Raw genomic sequence first — 11,462 nt, 5'->3', positions numbered from 1 at the left:
TTGAAGTGGTTCAACATATTGTTATACGTCGAACAGATTGTGGTACCATTCGAGGAATTTCAGTAAATACCCAGAATGAAACGATGCCGGAAAGTAGTTGGACACAAACATTAATTGGTCGTGTATTAGCAGACGATATATACAGAGGTTCACGATGCATTGCCATTAGAAATCAAGATATTGGAATTGGACTTTTCAATCGATTGAAAACCTTTCAAACACAACCAATATCTATACGAACTCCTTTTACCTGTAGGAATACATCTTGGATCTGTCGATTGTGTTATGGTCAAAGTCCTACTCAAGGTCACTTGGTGGAATTAGGAGAAGCTGTAGGTATTATTGCGGGCCAATCCATTGGAGAACCGGGCACTCAATTAACATTAAGAACTTTTCATACTGGCGGAGTATTCACAGGGGGGACTGCCGAACAGGTGCGAGCACCTTATAATGGAAAAATTAAATTCAATGAGGATTTGGTTCATCCTACACGTACACGTCACGGGCATCCTGCTTTTCTATGTTATATAGACTTGTATGTTAGTATTGAAAATGGTGACATTATACATAATGTGACTATTCCACCAAAAAGTTTTCTATTAGTTCAAAATAATCAATATGTAAAATCAGAACAAGTGATTGCCGAGATTCTCGCAGGAACATATACTTTTAATTTAAAAGAAAAAGTTCGAAAACATGTTTATTCTGACTTAGAAGGAGAAATGCATTGGAGTACGGATGTGTATCATGCATCAGAATTTAAATATAGTAATGTCCATATCTTACCAAAAACAAGTCATTTATGGATTTTATCAGGAAAATCAGACAGATCCGCTTCAGTCTCTTTTTCAACCCGAAAAGATCAAGATCAATTGAACATTCATTATCTTTCTACAGGAGAAAGAGATATTTGTAACCATTTAGCAAGTAATAATAAAGTAAGACATAATTTGTTTCGTTTCACTCCTTCTGAAAAAAAAGAAAGAAGGATTTCAGATTATTCAAAAAATAATCAAATCCTATGTAAAGATCATTGTCATTTTACACATCCTGCTATTTTTCACGATACTACGGATTTATTAGCAAAGAGGCGGAGAAATCGATTCATTATTCCATTTCAATTCCAATCGATTCAAGAACGAGACAAAGCACTAATGTTAGATTCCAGTATCTCGATTGAAATACCAATCCATGGTATTTTTCGTAGAAATAGTATTTTTGCTTATTTCGATGATCCTCAATACCGAACACAGAGCTCGGGTATTACTAAATATAGGACTATTGATATAAATTACATTTTTAAAAAAGAGGATTTTTTAATCGAGTATCCAGGAATTCAAGAATTTAAGACAAAATACCAAATTAAAGTAGATCAATTTTTTTTCATTCCCGAAGAAGTGTATATTTTACCAGAATTTTCTTCCATAATGGTACGGAACAATAGTATTATTGAAGTAGATACACCAATCACTGTAAATATAAGAAGTCAAGTAAGCGGGTTGGTTCGATTGGAGAAGAAAAAAAAAAAGATTCAATTAAAAATATTTTCCGGGAATATCTATTTTCCCGGAGAAATGGATAAGATATCCCGGCACAGTGCCATGTTGATACCACCGAGAACGGTAAAAAAAAATTCAAAAGGATCAAAAAAAAAAATGAAAAATTGGATCTATGCTCAATGGATCACAATTATGAAAAAAAAGTATTTTGTTTTGGTTCGACCGGTCATTTTATATGAAATAGAAGATAGGATCAATTTAATCCAATTTTTTTCCCAAGATATGTTACAAGAAAGAGATAATTTGGAACTTCAAATTATTCATTATATTCTTTCTGGAAATGGAAAATCAATTCGGGGAATTTCTAATTCTAATACAAGTATTCAATTAGTTCGGACTTGTTTAGTCTTAAATTGGGATCAAGACAAAAAATTGTCTTCTATCGAAAAAGGGCATGCTTCTTTTGTTGAACTAAGTATAAAAGGTTTGGTTAGATATTTCTTAAAAATGGACTTAGGAAAATCCCATATTTCATATATAAGAAAAAGGAAAGATCCGCTCGGTTCAAGATTTATCTTGGATAATGAGTCGGACTGGACCAACATCAATCCATTTTTTTTTATAGATCCGAGGGAAAAAGTTCAACAATCACTTAGTCAAAATCATGGAACTATTCATATGTTGTTGAATAGAAATGAGAAATGCCGATCTTTAATAATTTTGTCATCATCGAATTGTTTTCAAATACGATCATTCCACGATGGAAAATATTACAATGGGATAAAAGAAGAAATAAATCCAATTCAAAGAGATCCTCTGATTCCAATTCAAAATTCGTTAGGTCCTTTAGGAATAGCCCTTCAAGTTGCCCATTTTTATTTTTACCTTTTAATTACTAATAATCAGATCTCGATAAATAAAAACGGGCAACTTGACAAATTAAAAGAAACTTTTCAAGTATTAAAATATTATTTAATAGACGAAAACGAGATCATTTATAAATCTGATCTATCTAGTAACATCCTTTTAAATCCATTCTATTTGAATTGGCATTTTTTCCATCATAATTATTGTGAAAAAAAAACGTTTCCCATAATAAGTCTTGGTCAATTTATTTGCGAAAATGTATGTATAGTTCAAACGAAAAATGAACCACACCTTAAATCGGGTCAAATTCTAACTGTTCAAATGGATTCTGTAGGAATAAGATCGGCTAACCCTTATTTGGCGACTCCTGGAACAACTGTTCATGGTCATTATGGAGAAATACTTTCTGAAGGAGATATATTAGTTACATTTATATATCAAAAATCGAGATCAGGTGATATAACACAAGGTCTTCCAAAAGTAGAACAGGTATTGGAAGTTCGTTCGATTGATTCAATATCCATAAACCTAGAAAAGAGAGTGGATACTTGGAATGGGCGTATAACAAGAATTCTTGGCATTCCTTGGGGATTCTTCATTAGTGCTGAGCTAACTATAGCGCAAAGTCGTATTTCTTTGGTTAATCAAATTCAAAAAGTTTATCGATCCCAGGGAGTTCACATTCATAATAGACATATAGAAATTATTGTGCGTCAAATAACATCAAAAGTATTGGTTTCAGAAGATGGAATGTCTAATGTTTTTTTGCCTGGCGAACTAATTGGATTGTTGCGGGCCGAACGAGCTGGGCGTTCCTTAGAAGAGTCGATCTGCTATCGAGTTCTATTATTGGGGATAACAAAAACATCTTTGAATACTCAAAGTTTCATATCTGAAGCAAGTTTTCAAGAAACTGCTAGAGTTTTATCAAAAGCCGCTCTCCGGGGTCGCATAGATTGGTTGAAAGGTCTGAAAGAGAACGTTGTTTTAGGGGGAATGATGCCAGTTGGTACTGGATTCAAAAGAATAATATACCGTTCAAAGCAAAGGCAATATAACAAGATTACCCCGGAAACAAAAAAAAGAATTTATGTGATACATCAAAATAATCTAGGATTTAAGAATTCCTAAAATAATGATTCTTAAGGTCGTATTCATCTCCGGTCACTTTATTTTGTATATATTTTGTATAATAAAAGAAACATAATAAATAAACGAATCATATTCAATGAAATAGAAAAAATGGCCCGATCTTTTTTTTATCAACGGCAAATTTTCAGTAGAAGAGAAGGTTCCTTCGGAACACTTATTTTTTTCTATTTCAGTATACTGGGTCTCTTTCTTTCATTTCAAAAAATTGATCTAATTTCTATTTGGAAATGAAAGAAAAGTGTGGGGATAATTATAAATGACAAAAAGATATTGGAACATAATTTTGGAAGAGATGATGGAAGCTGGTGTTCATTTTGGCCACGGTACTAGAAAATGGAATCCTAAAATGTCACCTTATATTTCTGCAAAGCGTAAGGGTATTCATATTACAAATCTTATTAGAACTGCTCGGTTTTTATCAGAATCTTGTGATTTAGTTTTTGATGCAGCAAGTGGGGGAAAACAATTCTTAATTGTTGGTACAAAAAAAAAAGCAGCTGATTCAGTAGCGCGGGCTGCAATAAGAGCTCGGTGTCATTATGTTAATAAAAAATGGCTCGGCGGTATGTTAACGAATTGGTATACTACAAAAACACGACTTCAAAAGTTCAGGGACTTGAGAATGCTAACAAAAGACGGGGAGATTTCATAGTTTTCCAAAAAAAGATGCCGCTATATTGAAGAGACAATTAGCTCAATTGGAAACATATCTTGGCGGCATTAAATATATGAAGGGCTTACCAGATATTGTAATAATCGTCGATCAACAAGAAGAATATACGGCTCTTCGAGAATGTATAACTTTGGAAATTCCAACAATTTGTTTAATTGATACAAATAGTGACCCGGACCTCGCTGATATTTCAATTCCAGCTAATGATGATGCTATAGCCTCAATTCGATTAATTCTTAACAAATTAGTTTTTGCAATTTGTGAGGGTCGGTCTAGATATATACGAAATTCTTGATTAATAATAAGATAAAAAATTCTTGAATTTGCTTCGAGGGGTTCATAGATTTATGGAATCGCTTACTATACTAGTAAGAAATTGCACAAAAATGAAAATAGAAAACAAACAAAAATTTTATGTAATTAGTATCGGTATTCAAAATCAAAAATGAAAGTAGACAAATCAAAAGGGAAAGGAGATGTTTGAATAAAAATAATTCCCTTTTTTCAACTTCTTTTTTTAGAGGACAGGACAATATGAATGTTTTATTATGCTCTATCAACACATTAAAAAGATTATACGATATATCTGCTGTGGAAGTAGGTCAACATTTCTATTGGCAAATAGGGGGTTTCCTAGTACATGCCCAAGTACTTATTACTTCTTGGGTTGTAATTGCTATCTTATTGGTTTCAGCCATTCTAGTTATTCGAAATCTGCAAACCATTCCCACTTTCGGTCAGAATTTATTTGAATATGTTCTTGAATTCATTCGAGACGTGAGCAAAACTCAGATTGGAGAAGAATATGGTCCGTGGGTTCCTTTTATTGGAACTTTGTTTCTATTTATTTTTGTTTCTAATTGGTCAGGGGCTCTTTTACCTTGGAAAATCATCCAATTACCTCATGGGGAGTTAGCTGCACCCACAAATGATATAAATACTACCGTTGCATTAGCTTTACTTACATCAGTTGCATATTTCTATGCGGGTCTTTCAAAAAAAGGATTAGCTTATTTTAGTAAATACATCCAACCAACTCCAATCCTTTTACCGATTAACATATTAGAAGATTTCACAAAACCCTTATCCCTTAGTTTTCGACTTTTCGGAAATATATTAGCTGATGAATTAGTAGTTGTTGTTCTTGTTTCTTTAGTACCTTTAGTAGTTCCTATACCTGTCATGTTCCTTGGATTATTCACAAGCGGTATTCAAGCTCTCATTTTTGCTACTTTAGCTGCGGCTTATATAGGTGAATCCATTGAAGGCCATCATTGACTAGTTTTCTCAAAAATAGTCTTTTTTGTTTAGCTTGCCACACATATATTGTGGCTCAATAGAATCTACAAAATAAACATCTATCTATAGATATATAGATAGATATAGATAGATCTATTCGATTAGTATATATTAGTTTGGATATTCAAAAAAAATGAATAGCTAGAATTAGAATTCTGTATGATATTTACGTTTACAATGTGTGATAAAAAGATACTATATAGAATGTTAGTAGATTCTCGTTTGATTCACATTTAATTCAACAATTGATCAAAAGATAATTAAAAACATTTAGATCACCCAATTTCCTATATTTCTTTGAAACATTAATGAAATCGAATGAATTTATTTAGATTGATTGTATCCATATGGGATAAGAGAATAAGAAAAGAGGGAAGGGGAGCTTAAAAAAAAACATGATAAAAAAAATAGAAGTGAGGGGATCAGTCAAGGTTTTTTAGGTTTCAAAGAATGAATTTCAATTTCGATTGAATCTAAAACACAAAGAAAATTAGTTTACAGCATAGAAGAAACCTATGTATATGTGATATGATATTATAGATGAACTAGTTTTATATGAACTAACCATATATCTGAAATAACTAATCTTTTCTATATAAAAAAGGCCTCGCTATTACTGTCAATTTCTATAGGGATAGAAAAGCAAAGTCCTTGCGTTTCAGCTCTAATTGTGAATTGAAAATTAAAAAACTAAAGAAATTGTATAAAAAAACGAAGAATTCAAAGAATGATTCCAAAATTAAGGTAAGAGAAGAACAAAGATTATACAGATTCACCCCCAAAACTATGTAGTTCGAGACGAAAAAAGAAATCTCGAAGTAATTCGTTTAATAACTATTATTTTCAATTTTTAATTCTTATTTTTATTAATTACTTTAACTGAAAAAGTCTTGGTAATTGAAAAATGAAGTCAGAATTTATTAGTCGATTATATCATTAACTATTTCTTTCTTTTATATGTAGGTTACGAGGAAATTCTCATGAATCCAATTATTTCTGCCGCTTCTGTTATTGCTGCTGGATTGGCCGTAGGGCTTGCTTCTATTGGACCTGGGGTTGGTCAAGGCACTGCCGCAGGGCAAGCTGTAGAGGGGATTGCACGACAACCAGAGGCAGAGGGAAAAATACGGGGTACTTTATTACTTAGTCTGGCTTTTATGGAAGCTTTAACAATTTACGGGCTGGTTGTAGCATTAGCACTTTTATTTGCTAATCCTTTTGTTTAATCCTAAAAAGATAAAAATACATATGTGGACTTCCTTTTTCGAATTATATTAATAATTCACTCCTACAATTCTTTATCTGTTCGGATAAGAACACAGGAGAAGGACTAATTGAAAGGTATTCACATACTTATTCACCCTCTTTCTTCTTTTTGTTTAGTCCAATGAACCCCTCTTTTATTTTATTTCTTTTAAGATAATTTTTTGAAAGTGTTCAAACTAGATAGATTTTGCAATTGATAAAAGAACTGGTATCTAATTCTAAGAAGTATCATTCTTTTAGGGAATCTTCCAATTGATTGACCAATCCAAATTATATCAAATTCTATAATTATATATTCCAATTAGATTATTATATTATCTATCTAATAGGAATATTAGAAAGATAATTAGTCTATTCATAAGAGGAGATGAGATCATATGAAAAATATAACCGATTCTTTCCTTTGTTTGGGCTCCTGGCCATCCGCCGGAAGTTTCGTGTTTAATACCGATATTTTAGCAACAAATCCAATAAATCTTAGTGTAGTGTTAGGTCTACTGGTTTTTTTTGGAAAGGGAGTGTGTGCGAGTTGTTTATTTCAAAGAATAAATTGGATTTAACCAAACTGCACTTTTTAGTTTAGTTAGAATTAAGAAAATGTGCAGAATCCCGCGAATTACTTCTGAATTCATTTTCTTTTTTGAATAAATTAAGAAAAATCTTAAAGAACCATAGCATTTCGCGCTTTATTGGTAATCCACTTTGATTCTCTATTTACCAAAAATTTTGGACTATTACCATGGTTAAAAAGAGTTTGAAGTCTATACGCAGTGTAGTACTCTTTCTACCGCTATATTAATACAGAAAGGAAACGGTTTCAAAAAAATTATTCGATTTTTTTTCGATATAAAACACTCATGTCGATAAAAAAAATGGCTTGAATCCTATTTATGGCGAGAAATAAAAAACGGGTGAATTTAAACCTCCCCTTTGTACGATGCGTAATCGATGGATGACCTATGTATAAATTCAAAAGAAGTCTTTGGATTTGAATAAAAAAACAACTTTGTTGACATATATTTGTTTGGTCAAAAGAGTCCTCCGAATATTCTAGTCTTATATTGGTAATTGTTTTCACTTTGAATAGAGAAGAGAGGATAGGCTCATTACATAAAAAATTGGTAAATTTCCGATAAGTAATTGAGTGTGAGAGCCAAATGAATCGAAAGATTCATGTTTGGTTCGGGAAGAGATCATAGACATTTTGAAATGGATGGAAAGAGAGTCTACTTTCATTACGTGATTTATTAGATAATCGAAAACAGAAAATCTGGAGAACTATTCGAAACTCAGAAGAATTACAGGAAAACGCCATTGAACAGCTCGAAAAAGCCCAGGCCCGCTTAAGGAAAGTTGAAACAGAAGCAGATCTGTTTCGGGTGAATGGCTATTCTGAGATCAAACGAGAAAAATTGAATTTAATTAATTCAATTTATACGACTTTGGAACAATTAGAAAATTACAAAAACGAAGCTATTGATTTTGAACAACAAAGAGTTATTAATCAAGTTCGACAGCGGGTTTTACAACAAGCCTTACAGGGAGCTCTAGGAACTCTAAATAGTTGCTTGAACAACGAGTTACATTTACGTACTGTTAGTGCTAATATTGGCATGTTTGGGATGATGAAATAAAAAAATAACTGATTAGGCTTTCTATTATACAATAGAGTATAGGCATCATTTTTTTCTTATAAAAAATAAATTTAAGATATTTTCATGGTAACCATTCGTGCAGATGAAATTAGTAAAATTATCCGTGAACGCATTGAGCAATATAATACAGAAGTAAAAATTGTAAATACTGGTACCGTACTTCAAGTAGGCGATGGTATTGCTCGTATTTATGGTCTTGATGAAGTAATGGCGGGTGAATTGGTGGAATTTGAAGAAGGTACTATAGGCATTGCTTTGAATTTGGAATCAAAAAATGTTGGTGTTGTATTAATGGGTGATGGTTTGCTGATACAAGAGGGAAGTTCAGTAAAAGCAACAGGAAGAATTGCTCAGATACCTGTAAGTGAAGCTTATTTGAGTCGTGTTATAAATGCCCTGGCTAAACCAATTGACGGTCGAGGAGAAATTTCAGCTTCGGAATCTCGATTAATAGAATCTCCCGCTCCCGGTATTATTTCAAGACGTTCGGTATATGAGCCTCTCCAAACAGGACTTATTGCTATTGATTCGATGATCCCCATAGGACGGGGCCAGCGAGAATTAATTATTGGAGATAGACAAACAGGTAAAACAGCAGTAGCCACAGATACAATTCTCAATCAACAGGGACAAAATGTAATATGTGTTTATGTAGCTGTTGGTCAAAAAGCATCTTCTGTGGCTCAAGTGGTGACTACCTTACAAGAAAGAGGAGCAATGGAATACACTATTGTAGTAGCTGAAACAGCGGATTCTCCAGCTACATTACAATACCTCGCGCCTTATACAGGAGCAGCTCTGGCTGAATATTTTATGTACCGTGAACGTCACACTTTAATCATTTATGACGATCTCTCCAAACAAGCACAGGCTTATCGGCAAATGTCTCTTCTATTACGAAGACCACCAGGTCGCGAAGCTTATCCAGGGGATGTTTTTTATTTACATTCGCGTCTTTTGGAAAGAGCCGCTAAATTAAGTTCTCAGTTAGGCGAAGGAAGTATGACTGCTTTACCAATAGTTGAAACTCAATCGGGAGATGTTTCAGCTTATATTCCTACGAATGTAATTTCCATTACAGATGGCCAAATATTCTTATCGGCCGATCTATTCAATGCTGGAATAAGACCCGCTATTAATGTTGGTATTTCAGTTTCCAGAGTTGGATCGGCGGCTCAAATCAAAGCCATGAAACAAGTAGCTGGTAAATTAAAATTGGAATTAGCACAATTCGCAGAATTAGAAGCTTTTGCACAATTCGCTTCTGATCTAGATAAAGCTACTCAAAATCAATTAGCAAGAGGTCAACGATTGCGCGAGTTGCTTAAACAATCCCAATCAGCTCCTCTTACTGTGGAAGAACAGATAGTAACTATTTATACCGGAACGAATGGTTATCTTGATTCATTAGAAATTGGACAGGTAAGGAAATTTCTTGTTGAGTTACGTGCTTACTTAAAGACGAATAAACCTCAATTCAAAGAAATCATATCTTCTACCAAGACATTCACTGGGGAAGCAGAAGCCCTTTTAAAGGACGCTATTAAAGAACAGATGGAACTCTTTTTATTCCAGGAACAAGTAGAAAAAAATTGATGAATCATTAAATAATTTTGTAATTCAATTTTCCAATTTTTATAATTAGTATCTTTTAATATGTTTTTATTTCATTTGAATATTATATATAATGAATTCGAATCAAAATGTAATAAATCAAAAAAAATAGAAGGACAAGGTTGAAATTAGATATGCAAACAACTTGCGTCCAATAGGATTTGAACCTATACCTAAGGTTTAGAAGACCTCTGTCCTATCCATTAGACAATGGACGCTTCTATTTTATATTTGATTCTTTAACCTTTTTAACTAAACCTTATTAAAAAGATTAAAGAATCAAACAAATATAAAGAATTCTAGAAATTATAAAAATAAAATAAATCAAATATTTAGAATAAAAGAAAAAAAAAATAAAAAAGAAAAATCAATTGAATATAATTGAATATATATAACTAAAACTAAATTAAGAAATGAAAATGAAGAATTGACAAATTCTTTAAGAATTCTAGATTCATTCTCGAAGAAAAAAGATAGATTTAAATAGAATAAAATAGAAGCGGGTAGCGGGAATCGAACCCGCATCGTTAGCTTGGAAGGCTAAGGGTTATAGTCGACGTTGATTCATCATTTTGATTTAACGTCTCTAATTCAAAACTGAACGTGAAACTTTTGTTTCATTCGGCTCCTTTACGGAATGAAGAGATGGACAATAAAAAAAATTGACCCATAACATCTATGTCAGCCTTTTTGTATGAATAGGTTTCAAATATCTTGCTTTTTAGATGATCCCTCTAGAAGAGCAATATTCTAACAATCTATGTTTTTTTTCTAGTTACTTCGTTCTCTATTTCTATTTCAGAAAATCTTTAGGAAAAGAAGAAAATTTCCGTCGAGCTAAAAAAATGTCGATGTCTCTAGTAAACTAAAAGAATCGTTTAATAGCTATTTTGCTTCAATTTTTACTATGCAAAAAAATGGAAGATTTAGTTACGATTAGAAAGAAACTTTGTATATTTCTCTCCATAGATCCTTTAGTAATACTCAAAAAATTCGGATTATAGATCCAATTCCAAAAACTTATGTTTCATAATTTTAAAACTCAATTTGTCAAATTCGATTTGATTCTTCTTGTATACAAATTACAATAATGTATATTATACCGCAAATAATTCATCGAGGGGTATAAAGGAGTCCCTTTAAGTAAAAAATAAAGTTTTTGATCGGCATATGAATCAAATGGGGGATCCCTTAACTTTTGGGGGGTCCTTGAAACGAATCGCACTTTTACCACTAAACTATACCCGCTACAATATCATTATTGTATCTTTTGTTGAACAAAGCAATCAGACAAAATAAAGAAATGGGAGGCATAATATTCTAATAAGTCGAGTATTGACATGTTTCATTAGAGAATCTTCTAATGAAATTTGAAAAACGGGATAATTTTCATTTTTTTATTTTGCTGAAGGTTATATATATATACAATTTACGTTA

The 11,462-nt window shown here is 32.4% G+C and overlaps 1 non-coding gene across 1 annotated transcript; it reads right to left on the bottom strand.

Annotated features, from left to right (window-relative positions):
- Positions 1-10,171: 10,171 nt before the first annotated feature.
- On the bottom strand, positions 10,172-10,243 carry TRNAR-UCU (transfer RNA arginine (anticodon UCU)). Its single transcript has one exon. It is a non-coding gene; the product is annotated as a tRNA-Arg (tRNA).
- Between the last annotated feature and the right edge of the window lie 1,219 nt (positions 10,244-11,462).

This window comes from Vigna unguiculata, unplaced genomic scaffold, assembly GCF_037176805.1.
Source record: "Vigna unguiculata cultivar grain cowpea cultivar isolate G323 ecotype 2 unplaced genomic scaffold, ASM3717680v1 ptg000263l, whole genome shotgun sequence".
In the NCBI taxonomy this organism is placed as follows: domain Eukaryota; kingdom Viridiplantae; phylum Streptophyta; class Magnoliopsida; order Fabales; family Fabaceae; genus Vigna; species Vigna unguiculata.
The sequence above is the reverse complement of the archived record's forward strand: the minus strand, read 5'-3'. Positions and strand labels throughout refer to the sequence as shown.